This window comes from Eleutherodactylus coqui, chromosome 5 (genome assembly GCF_035609145.1).
Source record: "Eleutherodactylus coqui strain aEleCoq1 chromosome 5, aEleCoq1.hap1, whole genome shotgun sequence".
Taxonomy (NCBI): Eukaryota; Metazoa; Chordata; class Amphibia; order Anura; family Eleutherodactylidae; genus Eleutherodactylus; species Eleutherodactylus coqui.
The window spans coordinates 204,604,364-204,621,330 of record NC_089841.1 but is presented as its reverse complement, the minus strand read 5'-3'; the positions used below and the strand labels follow the sequence as shown (position 1 = coordinate 204,621,330).

General features: G+C 43.9%; 1 protein-coding gene across 3 annotated transcripts in view; it reads left to right on the top strand.

Moving 5' to 3' along the window:
- Window positions 1-1,524: 1,524 nt before the first annotated feature.
- AOPEP (aminopeptidase O (putative)) overlaps window positions 1,525-16,967 on the top strand; it is a 342,915-nt gene continuing 327,472 nt past the window's right edge. For 2 of the 3 annotated variants that reach the window (XM_066604087.1, XM_066604085.1), the window contains exon 1: window positions 1,525-1,604. The gene's annotated coding sequence lies outside the window, so the exon portion shown is untranslated. Of the gene's footprint in view, window positions 1,605-8,751; window positions 8,852-16,967 lie in introns of those variants that run through there. The other variant, XM_066604086.1, reaches the window with a different exon arrangement.

Below are 16,967 nucleotides of genomic sequence, written 5' to 3'. Positions count from 1 at the left end.
AAGAGCGCTACAAAGTCGCAATATCGCGAGTAAATGCAGCGATATCATATATAACACAGATGCGATATCGCTGTCGCCTGTGTGAAATATTCCTAAAACTGAGGCTAAGCAGCAAAGTGGACAAGATTTTCAAAAATCTCGTTCACACTCTGCGGACAAGCCGCGTGGAGACTGACGTGGTGGAATTCAAAAGATGTGCTAAGAAGTTTGACGAGGGAGGAATAAGTAAGAATAGAATTTCTTTTTAATCACAAAACCCCTTTAAGGAGAACACCAAGTGGGCGTGTGGAGACACCTGAGGGGCGATTGGTTTGGGAAATGGCATCGTCTCTCCCCAAGGAGAGCACCCAGAAGGGATGATATTCCCAATCGTTGTTTTACAAACTTAGAAAAAAACATACATTGATTTGAAGGAATGCTGCCATCCAATAGGTGGCGCTGCAGAGGTATTCTTCCATCTTCCTTATTAGCAGGTCTGGAGGAGAGATAACACACTGGCCTGTGACCCCCTAACACCAATTTAGAGATCATAAAACTGTCACATTCCTTAGCAGCGGACTAATTAAGTATTTACTTCTCTGCTCATCTTATCTAGTACTGTTTTAAGTGGAAATTAGTCTCGATATGCCTGTGCCTTTTTATATACGTACAACGCGATTACTAGAGTGTTCAAAACGCTCTTATTGTTGTGATGTTTTCTATGCAGTACAGATTATGCAGTTTTAATTGTAAAAATATTTTTTGTGGGGTGTAACCTTTTTTTTCTTAAAGGTGTTTTCCGAGTTATTTCTCTTATATAGTGTTAGGCCTGTATCACATGGAGTATTTCCTCGTTCTGAGCTAAGCGGTCCAATGGGCGGTCTTATCAGTGACTGACAATGATATGTGTAGGACTAGAGGCATAGTCATTCTGACATTGTTGGATTACTCCCAGAGTAATCATGTGACCACAGAGTGAATCATGCGACCACAGAGTGAATCATGCGACCACGGAGTGAATCATGCGACCACGGAGTGAATCATGCGACCACGGAGTGAATCATGCGACCACGGAGTGAATCATGCGACCACGGAGTGAATCATGCGACCACGGAGTGAATCATGCGACCTGCTGGAGCGCACAGTGCGACGTCTTTTACTGTCCCATTGAAAGCAATGGGTGATGCATTCCAAGGGAAGACGGGACAGAGCCCATTCCTGTACTCTATGTGACCATAAATAGACAAATTTTAAAGAAACAACTATAAATTAATATATATATATATTGACCTTTTACCCCTAATAAACCTTTTTTTTAATAGCCTACATGTAACAAGAGAAAAAAATGCATCAAAAATAATTCTGGTAGCTGAAGAAAAAAAAAAAGAGAGCAATAAAACCACCGCGTTTACAAGCCCTAACAAGTATCAGGTCCTGCAGGGTGCACGCAGCGCTACATCTCTCAGCCGTGGGGATGCTCAGCCTCGGTATGCCGGCCACATCTCGCGAGATCTTGACTGCACTGCGAGATTTCCTGCGCGAGTTGAGAGCGGTCAGGTGGAGGCGCTGTGTGTAGCGTCAGCTGGTGATCTCTGGACAGCAGATAAAGCTTTACTTCATGCAAGGTATTGTTCTCCGAGCAGCCGGTGCACAGCGGGAGGCTACTCCTCCGTTCACCGGTGCACAGCCATCACCCCACCGCCCGCAGCCGGCTCCACGGTCACACACTTCATGCCGCTGACATGAAGCAAAGTTTTATCCCGCCGCCCGCGGGTGAAGTCACGTGACCGGCTCCTCCTATCACAGCCGTCCCCAAGGCGCGGGAAGTCACGCAGTGTCTGACTGACAGCCGGCTGCACACGTGACCTGGTGTATTGGGGGCAGAAACCTGTATTTCTGTAAACCTCATTCAAATGAATGCCACAATCATAGAAAAGTCACCAACATCCTTAACCCCTTACTGGCTGACATTTTATGCCCCTTTTAAAGGAGCAGTACCGTGAATTTGTCTTGTCTTCTCTCATTATGTAGCCATCCCCGTTCCGTCACATCAGCGTTGGCGTGTTCTGCTATCCTGCGCCATTCAGGAAGCGAGAAACTGGCACCCAATGCTCAAACGGTTCCGTCGTATGACGGAACGAAACTGCGCCGGAGAGCCGTGGCCTGCTGATATGATGGAGGGCTGCTGGATTTCTGGCCAGCAGTCCGGGATTTTCGCCAGAAATCAGCAAGGAGGGTACGCAGGCGTATTTGTGCACGCCGTACGCAGTGAAGAGAACCCACTGATTTCAACGAGTTCCTTCACATTTCCGTATTTTGCATTTCATTTGCAAAAAAAAATTGAATATTCTCAGTTTTCCTGCATATTTGCGCATTAAAGTCAACCGTGGGGTGCAAAATGCGTGCGGTAAACGCAAAGAGACGTGCGAAACGCTGAGTCATTTCACAGAAATAAGAGCGCGCTAATTAGATGAATTCGCCGTTTCAGTTGGTGGGTGTTTGTACAATAAAATACGCCAAGACACGTGTCACACAGCCTTGTTCATAGCGCAAAAAAAGTTGCGTTGAGGCTGCAGAATTGCGCATACGCTTGTGTAACGTCGGCCGTAGCTAGCCTTACATTGTTTAATTATCCCTTTCTATCTGAAATATTGGGTCCCGTGACCTCATGGTGACGCCCTCTAAGAATTACAATGTTCCATTCACACACGTGTGTATATTTATTGCACATATTACACGCGTAAAAAAAAAAAGCCCTATTGTTTTCTATGGGTGCGCTGTCTGGAGTGCAGTACCTGCGCAGTTCCCTACATCGTTTTTTTCTTTTTTATTGCAGCGTATTACCATCCGGTCATGTGACTCCGGTGTCATGTTCTCTAAAGGGGTCACTACTAGAGCTTCCCATTGCACGCTCACACCAGCGTAAGATTACGTGTACGAACATGTGATACACAATTATGTGCTGGCAATCAAATACATTGCCTTACGCAATTTTACTCACATTTGCGTGTATGAATTGCGTAATACGCAAGCTCCAAAGAGAATGCAGGATGTTCTATTACGCGTGAGAGAGCCCATTGTATGGGCGCGCAATCGGTGCCACACATGCGCGATTAAGGGCGGTGAGTATACACGCCGTTGCGAAACGACAGCGTGAGAAATATAAGCAGGAAAAAAAAAAACAAGATGCGCATGACAGGTTGGATCGCCGCCGGCTGCAAAGCGGTAAAACCCTGCATGACCGGGTCCAGCGGTTTACGCATACAGCGGTGTGAGCCCGGACCTGCTGATGATGAGAGGCCCGTGTTGCACAGTTATCTAGCCATAGTTTGCTATTAGAGTTGAGCGAACGTACTCTGCCGAGCTTGATGCTCGTTCGAGTATTAGCGTACTCGATGGTGCTCGTTACTCGAGCATCAAGCCGTGTTCGACCCCGCCCCAGTTTTTGGCTCCTCCTCGCTGTGACGTGCCTGTTTTGGCCCTTCCCCACCACGACGCAGCGTGCGTCATTGGTAAATTGGGAGAGAGGGAGAAAAAAAAAAAAAAAGCAAGCAAGCCTCAGCACCTGGCGTCTCACATACAAAAATGCTCGAGTCTCCCATTGTAGTCAATGGGGTTCGTTACTCGAGTAGAGCTCTCGAATTTTACGAAAACCTCGACTCGAATAAGATGGACTCGAGCATTTGGGTGCTCGCTCATCTCTATTTGCTATGTATTGTGGGATTGATACAACAGTGAAACTAAGATCAAGCTGGTGCCTGATAAGCATCAGACAGGAGGCCGCACTGCATGAAAGACTACAATATATGTATTAGACATCCTAAGTGTGACAGGCAATCGATGACGGGGGCAGGGATGGAAAATTGTGTTATCAGGCGAGTGCTTCATTAATGACTCCACTGTTTCCTCATTTTTTTTCCGTCCTATTGAAAGAGCCATAACTTTTTTTTTTTAGTTTTGTTTTCCATCGACTTAGCCAAATACGGAATTTTTTTGTGGGATAAGTCATGGTGCTGTTCGGGGCGGTGATGGGGGATTTATATTATACTGGCCTGATTCTCGCGCTGTGACCCGCCGAAGATCGCGTGCCGCACAGAAATCTGACTGTTTTTTTAAAATAAGCACGTGCACGCTGTCTTACAAGTCTATTGTAGACCACATGGCAGTCTGAAAAGAGTCAGATTTCTGTGTGGCATGCGGTCTTCAGTGGGTGACGGCACAGGAACTTGAAACTGGTGAGTATAAAAACATACATCACTAGACTCTCCGTTACCTTCCCTGATGACACCATTACTCAGTTTATTACAGGTTCCCTTTTAATGGCACTTCTTTGGTCTACATATAATATGCTGTAAAACTCTCACTATTTTGGGGGGGTGACGTATAAAATAAAATAAAAATTCCACCATTGTTTTTTTTGGCTTTGTTTTATTGGCGCTCAATGTGCAGTGGAAAATACATTATGGTTTTACTTTCTGGATCAGCACAATTATGGAGATACAGTAAAAAAATCTATACATTTGGTATTGATACACTTGCATACAAAAACACAAACTGAACTAAAATCTATTCTTTGTTGCTGCATTACAAAACTTGTACCACTTTTTTTTTAATCAACAGAACTGTAAAAGGACTTTTATTTTTGCAGGACAACGTGTAGTTTTTATTAGTACCATTTTTTGGGCTCCAAATGACTTTTTGATCTCTTTTTGGTGTATGGGATTGGCAGAAAAACAGCAATTCTAGAATTTTTATGGCGTCCTCTGTGCAGAATAAATGAGCTTTTACCATCATTTTGTGGCTCAATACAATTACAACAGTACAATAGAAAAAAAAAATTATATGTGTGTGTGTGTATATATATATATATATATATATATATATATATATATATTTGCTGTTACTACTTTTACACAATAAAAACCTTTCTTAGAAAATTACATTTGCGCTGTCTCATTCCAAGACCCATAACTTATTTTATTTTCTCACCTACAGAGCTATGTTTGGTCTTGTTTTTTGGCGGGAAGAGTTATAGTTTTTATTGACGGGTTTTTGGGGTACATACGACTTTTTGATAGTTTTTTTTCTTGCATTTTTTAGTGAGGTGGGCGGATGAAAAATAGGAATTCTGACTATTAAAAAAAATGATTCTTTTTACATATACATTTTCATTGTTTGGGTCATTACGGATGAGGCAATGCCTACTTTGTTTTTTTTTCTGTTTTTTATTTTAACCTTTAATGAACCTTTTTTTACACTTTCTTTTTTTTTTAAACTCCTCAAGTCCTCAAGGACACTTGAAGATGTGATCATTCGTTCACCAGTATAGTACGCTGCATTACTTCTGTAATGCAGTGAACTAGGCATATACTGTCAGCCTATCATATTCTGCTGGAGGCAGGCTCTGATATGTTGCGCTACATTGCAGACATGGAGCCTTTGTCAGGCCTCCTGCTGCCATGGGAACCCATCGGCATGTCTCGATCGCATAGCAGGGTGTTGATTGGTGACAGAGTTTACCCCCTCTCCTTGTTGCCCTCTTACATGCAATAATTGCTGTTGATCACGGTGTGGAAGGGATTACACGGTCAAGAATGGAGGTTTCTCTGCTACCCGCAGTCACAACAGCATCTCGGCTGTCAAACCTGCACCTCTACAAGAAGGTGATTGTGCTGGTTTAAGTCCCCTTAGTGACAGCTGCAAAAAGGCTGATCCCTGTCAATTTGCTATTGATGACCTATCCTGAGGATAGGTCATTGTTAATAAACAGTGGGACAACCCCTTTATTGGCCTCCTTCACACACAGACTTTTTTTTTATGCTGTTTTGGTAGCATTTAATACAGGGTGTCCCACTTGCTGGAGGCCCCAAAAAATCGTCTGTAACTCCAAGATTAATTAACACATTATAATGCAATTTGCATGGAATACAGCTGAACAATTCAGTGCTTTTAAAAAAATCTGCAAAATGACCACAATGGCTATCGGATGAATCCATCAGAATTGCCAAGAAGCGCCCAATAGCTAAAGCAGCAGGCACCATCATTGAATTCAAACAGCTAAATGAGGAATTTCAGAGAAAAGTCAGATGAGACAAGGAGCGCTACTGGAACTACCAATGGGTGAAACTGGAAGAAGCAAACCTGCAAGGCCACACCCAAGCTTTCTTCGCCCATGTGAAGCAGACCCAGACACCGTTCGTACCATGCAAGGCAGCAACTATCAAAGACTGGGATGGCAAATTATTACAAGAAGAAGATCAAGCATATGTGGCGAGAATATACAGCAGACCTGTATGCAGGCATTTAGACAGACAACCCGTTGGATCACGTATATCAAGTAAAACAAGAACCGGGCATTCTGTAGGAAGAAGTCACATGGGGCCTAAAACAACTACCAAACAGGAAAGCTCCAGGCGTTGATCACATACCAGCCGAACTGCCCAAACCAGTTTTAGTCAAGATTCTAACAGACCTATGTCAAAAGATCTGGAGCTCCCAAAGACTGGACAAGATCTGTCTTCGTCCCACTTCCAAAAAAGGTGATGCTCAAGAATGTTCCAATTACCGCACCATCACCCTCATACCTCACGCCAGCAAAATTCTTCTAAAGAGCCTGCAAAAATGCATTGCAACAATTGTTAAACAGGAACTGCTGGACGTTCAAGCTGGCTTCTGCAAAGGATGTGGCACCAGAGACCAAATCCCAAACCTGAGCTGGATTATGGAGAAGACCCAGGGGTAGCAAAAGGACGTGTACATGTGATTCATCGACTACGGCAAGGCATTTGGTTGTGTTGAACATGACAAGCTTTGGAAGTGTCTGAAGCAAATGGGGTATCTCAAAACATATTGAACAGCTTATAAGGTCGCTTTACTTGAGAAAGGCGTCTGGCAAGGCTGCATTCTATTACCAGTCCTTTTCAATCTCTTTGCAGAAACTATCTGGAGGTGATGCAATCTGGACAAATAATAAATCGGAGTCAAAATCGGTGGCAGAAATGTCAACAACCTCCGATATGCAGATGACACCACCCTGCTTGTAGAAAGTGAAAGGGATCTGGAATACCTTATCCAACGAGTGCAAAAGGAAAGCAAATGCATAGGACTGTACCTCAACAGCAAGAAAACAAAGGTGATGACCGCGGTAGCCAACGGTACAGTGAACATAAAAACTAACAACAAAGAAGTTGCGTTGTTCCAAGACTTCATCTTCCTTGGATCCAAAATCGATTGCAATTAGCAATCTGAACCTGAGATCAAGAGACGGATTACACTTGGTAGGATTGCAATGCAAGGAATGGAAAAGATATGGAAAAGCAAGGATATTAGCATTACAACAAAAACCAGACTGGTCAACGCAATTGTCTTTCCCATAACGATGTATGGTTGCGAAATTTGGACTCTCAGAAAAAGACAGACGGAAAATTGATGCATTTGACTATAGTGCTGGAGGAGAAAGCTACAGATACCTTGGATTGCCATGACAAAAAACAAGGTAGTGTTAGATCGCGTCAAACTGGAAATATCACTAGAGGGCAAAATCGTCAAACAGCGACGTGATGTGTGCTAACTCACTGGAAACAGTACTGATGCTTCGCAAAGTCAATGGAAAGAGAAGATCGGGATAACAAAGAACAAGATGGCTGGATACCATCAAGGCCACCATGAACATGTCAATCGCGGAACTGAAAGAAGCTGTGAAAGACAGGAATGCGTGGAGAACATTTTCTATAGAGTGACCGAGGGTCGGATGTGACTGAACAGATAATTATCCTCAATGAAATTTGGTCAAAGCATGCCTAAGGCTGCCTTTTCAATGGCGATAAAATCACATGATTTTTGTGTGATGCAAGTGAAAACGCAGAATTCTGAAACCAATGATTTTCAATGGTTTCTTTTTACATTTGTGATGTTTTCACTCATGCGATGTTGCAAGAAAAAATATTGCGGCATGCCCCCCTTTTTATCGCAACGCAAAGCTTGAACTTGCGATTTTCGTGTGCTGCGTTTTTAACATTACTGAATACTGGGTTAAATTATTCCCCAGGATTTATGCGTGAATGGGAAGTGTGAGACTTGATTGCACAGATAAGACCCCCATCAACAGTAATTCAGGGACCATTTAACTTTCACTCCCTTATCAGTGTTTAGCTAAAAATGTTTGTGTATCTCTTGTAGCAATTCAAGCCTGATGACCTCCCCCCCTCCAACAGTAATTTAGGGACCATAAAACTTTCACTCCGCTATCAGTGCCTAGACAAAAAAAGTTTGTTTGCTGTTGCAGAATTCCTTTTAAGTGCGAACCAATCACATCCATATCTGTGCCTTGTCATAAGTATGTATGTTATAAGTGTGTATAAATATGCATGCCTCTTCAGATCCAATCCATAAGCCTGAAGAAGAACCCTGCGTTGGTTCGGAAGCTCGCTATTATTACATCATGTATTTTTGTTAGCCATTAAAAGGTATCATATCTACAAGATTACGTGGTTTCTCTTGCTGAGAACAATCACATTTAACATTAGAAAGTCTTATTGACTTGCGCAAAAAAATCTTGCGAGAAATTTGCACATGGCAGCGATGGTTTTGTGAGAAAAAGCAGCGCTGATGCTCAAAAATCACAGAAGAAAAATTGTGATTTTTTTTTTTTTTTTTTTTTTTTTTTTTTTTTTTTATAACTTTTTAATTTTTTTAATTCCCCCCCCCCCCCCCCCACTTTTTTTTTTCAATTTTCTTGTGGCAATATTGTGATCACCAACGTGAAGGAGCCCTTACTCCATTGAGAATCAGGAACCTCTCATGACGAGTGCTGGAAGTGTATTTTGTGGTCAAGCACTCTTGAACTGGACCCTCCATATTGCTGAACGTTCTGGTAAGCACGACCGGCAGTTTCTTGCACGATATTACTTCTAGTTCAAGGCTTATTCCAGTAAACTTTTCCCTTCAGGAAGTAGCACTCATTCCTGATTTTTATTGAGTAAGGTATGTTTTGTCCAAATTTCATTAAAATGTGTTCATTAGTCTTGGAGTTATAGCTGATTTTTTTTTAATTTATTTTTTTATCAGGCCTCCAGTGAGTGGAACATCCTGTATTTTGTACGGACGTTTTCCTTGTCGTTTTATGAATAGAGAAAACTGCCGTTCTTTATGACAACCATAGTTCTACAGTTCTTCCATAAGCATTTGCAGTGTATTTCCGAGTATTACTGATGCTGTTGCTGTTTTTTTTCTGTATTCCCCCCCCCCCCAAATAAATAAATAAAAATAAATTTATTAAAAGCTGATGCATTATATGTGCTACAAAGTGGTGCCACTGAAAAAGTAACTCATTCCACAGAAAAACAAGCTGTTGTACTGCTATTGATGGAAATGAAGAATAGTTATGGCTTTTGAAGTGTGATTGTGTTCTCAAGGTCAGGAGGGTTAAAGTCACATGTGGCTGCAACATTTTTCTTTTTTGCAAAAAAGGAAACCCCACCAAAAATGCAGTGAGTGAAAACTGTGATTTAGGGCTTGCGTGCGGCAAGCTGTTTTAGAATTCTCCCCGCTGTCATCTCCCTGCTTGGCTTTTAAATCCGCCGCTATCAGCGCTGTGGAAGTAAGCACTGTGATTGGATCAAGCACCAGCCAATCACAGCCGGCGCTCGATCATTCACAGCCTGATGATGGGGGTGACAAAGCCAAGCGGAGAGGATGGCGGGGAATGACAGCATAGAGGATTCCAGCAGCTTGCTGCACCACCGCTGGGAACACAGAAATTAAAGCAGCTTTCCGCACTGCCACCGGGGACACAGACGCCGGCTATGAGGTGAGTATGGGTTTTTTTTTTAACCCAGTATATACTTGACTATAGCTGGGCTTATACTTGAGTCAATAAGTTTTACCATTTTTTTTGTGGTAAAACTAATTGACTCGGCTTATACTCGGGTCAGCTAATACTCCGAGTATATACGGTATGTGTTTGAATTAGGAACTTGACTTAAAGGTAGCCTGTCAAAGGGCTTTGCTGCCCAAAAACTGGCAGCACGGAATAGGACAGCCTCCTACAAAGAACTATGTTTTACTCTGAAATGCTGCTGCTTTCAGAGAAAACCATTTTTAAAAGAGTCGGGCGCTGGGAGAAGTGCCGGTTGGACAGCTTCCCTCTGGCTTCTATATTTCTGTATAAAGAGAAGCCTGTCAATCAAGCTGAGCTGGGTGGGGAGAAGGTGGAGGGAAGCAACGTAGTGGACACTTCTCTCCATGACAGGCTGTTTTTCTTAAACTTTAAGGCCTCATGTCCACGGGGAAAATCAGATCCGCTGCAGATTCTCCATGGAGAATCTGCAGCGGGTCCCTCCTGCCCCGCGGACATGAGGGCTGAAAATAGCAATTTAAAAGCATTTACCTTTCCGTAGCGGACGGCGAAGATCAGCTGTTCCTCACGGCCGGATCTTCATTTTCGGCCGGCGGATGAATTCCTGACGCCGGCGGCACATCGCCGGCACGTCGTCGACGTGCCGCGCGCATGCGCCGGGCACATCCGCCGAGCCGAAGCAAGGGAGATGCGGCCGTGAGGAAGAGCAGAGCTTCGCGGCCCGCTGCGGGTGAGTAAATGCTTTAAATTCCTATTTTAGGTCTCCCGCGGATCCGGACGGCTTCCATAGGCTTCAATAGAAGCCCGCGGGAGCCGTCCCCGCGGGAGACCTGCATGAAAATGGAGCATGGTCCAGATTTTTTCATGCTCCATTTTTTTTTAAATCACTTTTATTGACGATCCGCGGGTATTTATGTACCCGCGGGTGGTCAATGCATCCCTATGGGGTGCGGATCCGCGCGCGGGAGATCCGCTGCGGATTTTAAATGTCATGTTACCCGTGGACATGAGCCCTAAGAGGTAAATTTATGAAAACTAGAAGAATAATAAATAATAATAATCTTTATTTGTATAGCGCCAACTTATTCCGCAGCGCTTAGAAAAAAAAACTTTTCTTGTTGCCCATAGCAAAAAACACAGCTGAACATTCATTTTTCCAGACCAGAACATTGCCTTAGGCCCAATGTCCAATTGCACTGAATCCCTCAGTGGTATCTGTGTGTGCCCGCGGACATGGAGAGGAAAATACAGTTTCTTACCTCTCCGGATCCAGCGTAGGTCTCCTCTGAGCCGGCAGGATCTTCTTTCTTCAGCACGGCTGGGGCGTTGGGCGACGTGTCCTTCGCATGCGCAGTGCTTCCTTTTTTGTTTTTGGACGTCCTGCTTTCCTGTGGATCCGCTGCACAGCACAGTGACAGCTGCGGGTGTGCCACGGATCTGACGGCTTCCGTTGACTTCAATAGAAGCCATCCCTGTGGGATCCGCAGGAACATGGAGCATGCTGCTATTTCTTTCCGCGTGTGCAATCTGCATGCTGGGAAAAAAAAAATCACATCCGCATGCTTTTACTCGGCGTGCGGATGCTAATGCATCCCTATGGGCGGCATGAGGTGCGGATCTCCCGTGCAGGAGACACGCGCAGATTTATAATTAAAATCTGCCCGTGGACATTGGGACTTGGACTTGTATCAGTTCTTGAAGATGTTCTTTACAGGAGCATGCGGTCATTGGATGTTTTGTCCCTTGATTAACATAGTATTTACCACAAGTTTTAATAAATTTCTGTCTATCTATAAGAGGCCGTCAACCATGTAGGCCATCATCCGAAGAAATTGCAACTCGTGGCAGACTTGTGAGCCCTGCATCAGCAACTCAGGAACCACTGGTAATTACTGCCATTGTGCCTGGCTCATAGGTAAAAAGTTATGTCAGAAGTAGAGATGAGCGAGAACCCAAATGCTCGGGTCCGTGTTATTCGAGTCAAGCTTTTTGTAAAATTCGAGAGCTCTACTCGAGTAACGAACCCCTTTGGCTACAATGGGAGACTTGAACATTTTTGTATGTGGGACGCCGGGTCCCGAGCTTTTTTTTTTTTTTTTTCTTGGTTCGTGTGTTCTCTCTCTCTCGTTTGAGTAACGAGCACCATCGAGTGCGCTAATACTCGAACAAGCATCAAGCTCGACAGAGTACATTCGCTCAACTCTAATCAGAAGTAACTCCTACAGATATATCTAGTGCAGCTCTGGCTGGTGCCTCCAGGTACAGGGGTAAATGGAGCACAAAAACATAATAATGTAAGGGCAAGAAATCACTACTATAGTTTGCCCCCCTCCATCTACAAATACTTGGCTCATCAAAAACCACTGTACCAAGTACCACCTCATTTATTACAAAAATAAGCTGAAAATGAGAAATCTGAATTTACATTCTATTTACGAGTTGCTTCAAGTGATTAAAAAAACTACTAATTCAAAAAAGGCAAGGACTATCTATATACAGATGCTAAATTATGGAAACCCTATCTATCTCGGGGTGCAAAAAAATCAACACAAAAATGACTATACTGGTGTAATAGACAAGAGTCGGGTGTTATTTGAAGCGCTACGTCCAGATGTTGGCTGTAAATATGCAAATATGAAACGCCACAATCCGAGCTTTATTTTCCATTGCGTTTCTGCCTTAAAATGACTGACAATGACAGGTTTATGTAAGTAACGTGTGCTAATTTCGGTGGTATGATTTATGGACACTAGATGGCAGGTGAATTGTATATAATGACTATAATGCACACAAGTGTTCTCCGCAGATCTCTCTATCGGCAGTTTGATTCTTCTCAGTATTAATAAATAGTATATATTTGTTTTAAATTGTTGATATAGATATAGTTAATTATAGCTCTACATGATTTAGTTACGTTACAGTCTTGTACTAAAACAAAAAGAAAAAAAATTTTTGGGAGCAACCTTCACATAAGATCCCATAATAAGTGAAATCTAGTTGACATGTCTTCAAATAAAAAACTAAGCTTTCATATTTATAAAAATCACTATTCTTGTGTATTTCATAGAAACTTGATAGTTTTAATTTTACTAACTTTGCTCACATTTTGACAAGCATGACTACTTTGTCATAAAATAGTAATTAATATCACCTTTTATAGTAAATAATATCACCTTTTATAGTAAATAATATCACCTTTTATAGTAAATAATATCACCTTTTGATAAAATTGACACAAATCGCCCTACCGATCACTCTATTCTCAGTTGCGTCGGAGGCTACCTTCAGAGCCTCCGGCGCAGATCCGGCATGAAATGCTAGACGAAGAAGTCATACATGCAGGACTTTGGTAAAAATGCAAGACAGGTGAAGGAACTGAAGGACCCCATTATAGTCGATAGGGCCCGTTCGGCACAGTTTAGTTCTGTTATGAGACAGAGCTGTTCATCCAGGGGAGCAGGAAAATGGAATCCCTAATGCAGATGTGAATAGAGCCTACAACTGATACAAGATAAGCTTTTAGGAAATGTAAGCTATATTATATTAAGAGTCATGAAAAAAAAATTAGCCATTTTAGGAAAAGTTACAAACTTTTGTTATAAACTTTTGTTAGGAGATCCTACTTTATAGTCCTCCATAGTGTTTTGGGGGTCTGAGCAGTGTGAGAAGACCCCTCTATCAGCGGCTTTCTCCAGCCAGCACCACTGGGAGTAGTTGCTCTGTATCTGAATGGAGGATAGCCAGCAGCATATTGTCATCAGAGCCTGATAGTTTAAGGCGGGCTTGTCCTATTTTTATGACACTAATGATAAATGTGTCTCATTATCTTTAACAGTCTATTTGCAAACTCAAGGATGAATGATAGGGCCGTGTTATGACAGTCTCCACTTACTCACTCACCTTATGTACTTATCCCGTATGCAGGCTTTTGATTTATTAATTCTTTTGTCTTTTGATTGTCTCCTAAGAAAGATCTCAAGTGCTCCTTCCTATATTTAGTTTGTGTGAGCTCAGGTTAGAACCAATATCTATAGTAGATGAGGCCATTAGAAAGAATGTGCATGTAAGGGCCGTATAGCCTACTCTCCTTTTTCCTACCCTTTTCTTTTGGATGTATTTCTATCCTTCAATGTTTGATGCCCATTTTCTTTAAATGGACCGACTAGTTAACTGAGAGACTTGTCAGTAGTTTTTTTGTGTGCTTTGTACATGCTTGTAATTGTCTCTGTTGTGTATATATTGTTGCTATTTTGCCTTTGGTTCATAGGTTGTCTATATGGTGGTTCGTGGTGCGCTGCAGCACAGCTATGATAAGCTACTGGGGCTGGCTGTAGGACTGGTGGGCGTCTTTGCCATCGGCCACAGGGGAGGTATAGATGGTGAGTAGCTGATTTTTGAATCAGTTGGTCCAGAACTAGAGATGAGCAAGCATACTCGCTAAGGACAATTACTCGATAGAGCATTGTCCTTTGCGAGTATCTCCCCGCTCAGAAGAAAAGGTTCAGCTACCGGCGCGGGTGACAGGTGAGTTGCGGCCATGAGCAGGAGGAGTGGGGGGGAGAGAGGGAGAGAGAGATCTCCCCTCCGTTCCTTCCTGCTCTCCCCCGCCGCTCCCCGCCCGCCGGCAGCCGAATCTTTGCTCCCGAGCGGGCAGGTACCTTATCTATGTGCAAGTATAATACAAAGCATCCACTACCCCCAATATATGGTAGGTGTGTGAGTGCTTGGTCATCAGTATATTGTACCTGTGCAATGCTCCTCCACATAGTAGTTTGACCGTCTGCATTCTGAGGGATGTGGTTTTATACCCGCACTTGTATTTTGTAACCATTATTATAAGATGTGAGCTTTACTAGTCTCTAAAGCGGACATATCCAAAGATGTATGGTGCGGGGCGTTAAACATAAGAAAAAAGATATACGTCCAATGGATGCTTTGACAAATGCCATCCATCGCCCATCAGCTCTCATATTAAAAAACAAATTAACATATATGTTTTTTTACTGGGTGGCTGTAATGGGTGCCTCTGATGGATGCCACTTATTACCCATTTACTCCCATGTTAACGCCTTAAGAAGGTTTTTCCTTCTCACATTCAAAACTTTTTTTTTTATTTTTCAGTTTGCATAGCTACATGATGGCTTATTTTTTGCGGGATGAGATATATTTTCAGTGGTACCATTTAACCCCTTCAGTGGCGGGTTTCTTACCACCCTGTCAGACCCACCAGGGCAGGTTTTTTAAATGGTCCAATTATGTAATTTCAACTAATTTTCCAGTCGCATTCCAAGAGCTATAACTTTTTCATTTTTCCATTGACACGGCCATAGGAGGGCTTGTTTTTTGCGGGACAAGTTGTATTTTTTGATGGCATCATTTTTGGGTATATATAATGTATTGCATAACTTTTGTAAAAAAATTTGTAGGAAGATTGGGGAAAAAAAGAAATTCTGCCATTTGTTTTTTGGATTTCATTTTTACGGCAGTCAGCACACAGAATAATTAATGTGATAACATTATTCTCTGAGTCAACACGATTCCGGCGATACCGAGTTTATACAGTTTTTCTATATTTTGCTATTTTTCTACATTTAAACTTTTTTTTTTCTTAAGGGATTGCTTTAAAGGAGTTGTCCGGCCACACAGGGTAAAAATTTTTATAATGCTGCTGCTTTCCTTTCAGTAAGGATAGTAACAGACAGCATACAGGGGCTCAAACCGGCCGGCAGATCAGCTGCAATGTCAGTTTCTTACCTTAGAATCTGATCTTCACTGCAGCTTTCAAAGATGGCGCCTCTCTGCGCTCTCCCTCTTCTGTGTGCTCGCTCCTGATGGTAGTAAGAGACATGAAAAGGCAGGATTTCATGGCCTCCCAAAGCTCAGGTCCTAGCCCCGCCCATGACACGCCCACCTCTATTGAACTGCTCTACAGTCTCTCCCCGCCCAGGCCCCGCCCCCTGCTGCATACTATAATCAGAGGGGGTGTGGCCAGGGGAGACTGCATTATACACTCATGTCAGGATAAAATCCTGGCATGACTGTAAACACTAGCACTGTGTATAGTGAATGGAGAGGGGCGGGGGAGAGCCGAGAGAGAACTCCTGCAGCCCCCCACTGCAAGGCTACCTACTGCCCCTCCACCCTGCTAAAGTGAAACAAAACATTTCCCCACACACACATGCCCTCATAGTGCCCCTCACAATGACCCCTCCCCCCCACAGTGCACTCTCCCACAGTGCCCCCCTAATGATCCCCCACAGTGCCACAAACAGTGCCCTCTACAGTACCCCCTACACATGCCCCCCAGTGTCACCCCCTACGGTGCCCCCCCAGTATTTCCCCCCCACAGTGCCCTCCGCAGTACCCCCCCTACACATGCCACCCCCCCCCCAGAGTCCCCCCCACTGCACTCCAAAGTAGCCCCCTCCACATGCCCCCCATCCACAGCGTCCCTATACAGTGCCCCCCCTGTGACCTCCCCCCACAGAGTCCCCCTTTACAGTGCCCACACACAAGTACACTAACAGCACCCCCCCCCCCCCTCCCCCCTCCCCCCGGGACTTCTGACAGCCGGTCTCCTGGACATTGCACACACACACATCACTGCCGCTCGCTCGCTCCCGCCCCCCCCCCCCCTCCCGGGACTTCTGACAGCCACTTGCACACACATATCCATCCATCCATCCTCCCCCCTCCCTCCCTCCTCCCCCCCCCCCCCCCCACGATAGGCCGCCCCTCCTCTCATTCTTACCTTGGAGTTGAAGAGCCAGCAGACACGCCTCCCCTGCAGGCAGCTTCCCAGGCTGAAGTTCTTCTGCACATGCGCAGAGCTGTGCTGGAGAGGCGCGTCCCCGGTCGTCCCGACAAGAAGAGGAGAAGAGACTTGTCGGAACCAGGAACCATGGCAACCGAGGAGCAACACGGGGGGGCAGCCAAGAGGTAAGTGAATAACTTCTGTTTGCCTAATTTACAATGCACAATGTATATTACAAAGTGCATTGTATTGGGCAAACAGAAGTAATGAGACCTAATGTTTATGGCCGGACAACCCCTTTAAGACTGCGGCATGTAAAGAGTTAACACAGCAGAGATCGGAGGTTTTTTCTCTGTTTTTTGCTGTAAGAGCTGGTGC